Source organism: Electrophorus electricus, chromosome 21 (assembly GCF_041902795.1).
Source record: "Electrophorus electricus isolate QZ-2024a chromosome 21, ASM4190279v1, whole genome shotgun sequence".
NCBI classification, from domain to species: Eukaryota; Metazoa; Chordata; class Actinopteri; order Gymnotiformes; family Gymnotidae; genus Electrophorus; species Electrophorus electricus.
The window spans coordinates 12,782,496-12,785,000 of NC_137517.1; positions in this window are offsets into that span (position 1 = coordinate 12,782,496).

The following is a 2,505-nucleotide window of genomic DNA, read 5'->3' on the forward strand; positions in this document are numbered from 1 at the left end:
TGTTTTTGTCTCATCACTGAGCAGTACTTTGTGTTTTGGTTTCATTTTTGTCATGTTCATTAAACATCTGTGTTTATACAATGACTCACCTTTGCAGACTGCCTCTGGAAAAAGGCAAAGAAGTGATGTAACCGTCCCAGTCCAGCCCATGTGAAGGAACTCTTCATAGTAGTGGGCATGCTCCATGCCAGTGCAGAGGGTGAGAGCGCCACTGGGATATTTAGGGAGGGCCTGGAGATCCATGGTCAGACTCTGTGGAATCGTGCTTGCCCTTCCTGGAATTCAGAATGGTAAATCTGCAGGGTTTTACGTAACCGGAATATCGGGACAGTTATGAGGATTATGGCATGGATGAGGACTATGACAACAGTAGTCTCCGGTCAGACGTGGATTCCGATCGCTTTATGTACCCTTCAATGAAGGTGAAGGAGTCCCTCCACGAGGATCCCACTTTTGGGGTTGGAAATGGAATCAGGAAACTCCAATGACGATGAGCCCCTGGAGTCTAAGCCTTCACCCAGAGCACTCTTCATCAGCAGTCTCATTCAGAAATACCTCACATTATTTTCAGACGTTCCCACTCGTACGACTGTCCTTCAGCATGACATTGATGTTGATTCTCATTCACCCATTAGACAACACCCATATCATACCAATCCCCAGAAATGTACATTGCTAAATCAAGAAACCAAGTATTTGTTAGAAAATCATCTTGCTATCCCTAGTGTTAGTGCCTGGTGTTCCCCATGCTTTCTGGTGCTAAAACCAGATGGCACATACGGCTTCTGCACTGACTACAGAAAAATAAATGCAGTTATTGTTTCTGGTTCCTTCCCAATGCCTAGAATGGAGGATTGTGTGGATAAGATGGGGTTCAGCTAGATTTGTAAGTAAGCTTGATTTACTTTAGGGATATCAGCAAGTTCCATTAACCTCTCATGCATCTGACATTTTGGCATTTGCTACCCCTGACTGTTTCCTACAATATACGGTAATGCCTTTTGGTCTTAAAATGCCCTTCTACCTTTCGGTGTTTGATGATTATGATTTTAGGTGACGTGCCTAACTGTGAAGTCTATTTGGATGATGTGGTTGTGTATACCAAAACTTGGGAACAACATGTACAGTTGCTTGATCTTGTTTTTAAGAAGCTATTGGAGCCTCCATTGTGCTTAATCTTGAAAAATGTGATTTTGGTAAGAGTGAGGTTGCCTACTTGGGGAAACTGTTGGGTTGTAGTAGTGTGCCTCCTCTTGATGCCAAAGTACAAGCAATCAAGTCTTTTCCTGCCCCAGAGACGAAAAGACAACTCCGACGCTTTTTGGGCATGGCAGGTTTTTATCGTTGCTTTTGTAGGAACTTCTCTGATGTTGTTTTACCCCTCACAAATTTGCTTTGTGACACCACCCCTTTTGAATGGTCACAACCCTGTCAAGATGCATTTGACTCAGTGAAAGCTGATTCAGCACTCCTGTTCTAGCAACCGCTGATTTTACTCGTCCTTTTACACTTGAGGTAGATGCCAGTGGTAGTGGAGCCGGTGCTGTCCTCCTGCAAGAGGACTCACAAGGTCTAGATCACCCTATTTGTAATTTTTCTAGAAAGTTTGTGAAACATCAGCTGGCCTATAGCACTACTGAGAAGGAGGCCCTTGCGCTCCTCCTAGTGTTACAACATTTTGAGGTGTACCTTGGTGGTCGTCCGGGCCCCATTACCATATACACTGATCACAATCCGCTCGTGTTCTTGCAGAATATGGCTAATGCCAATCAATGCTTAATGCGTTGGTCTCTGATTAAACAAGTGTTTAATATTGACATCAAACATAAAAAGGGTTCAGAAAATGTAGTGGCAGATGCTCTTTCCAGATGTTGACGTTTTGGGCATGTTTTGTTGTTTGTGTATGGGGAGGGGTGTTACGGAAAGGTGTGTGTGTGTCAGTGAGAGAGGATAATGACTGTGTGTGTGTGTGAGAGGATTCTGATGGTATGTGTGTGTGCGCGCGCGTGTGCATGAGGATACTGACTGTGAGTGTGATGATATTGAGTGTGTGTGTGTGTGTGTGTGTGTGTGTGTGTGAGGATACTGACAGCGTGTGTGAGAGGATACTGACAACATCCTCTCATGCTGTGTATGTGTGTGTGCTTGCGTGTGAGAGTGAGAGGATATTGACTGTGTGTGTCTGTGTGTGCCTGTGTGTATGTGAGAGAGAGAAAGTCAGTAACTCACTGTAGTTTCTCCAGTTTACAGTGTGGATCCTCCAGTAGAGCAGAGAGCTGCTTCACTCCTGAGTCTCCTGGTTTATTGAAGTTCAGATTCAGCTCTCTCAGATGTGATGAGGGGTTTGACCTCAGAGCTGAAGCCAGAGCAGCACAACCTTTATCTGTAATACTGCAGTTAACCAGCCTGCAGAGAGAAGGAGAAAAATTCCTCACACTTACAGATCAGTACATATGTGCAAACACACACACAATACATGTTGTGATAGTGATGCAGTGATAGTGT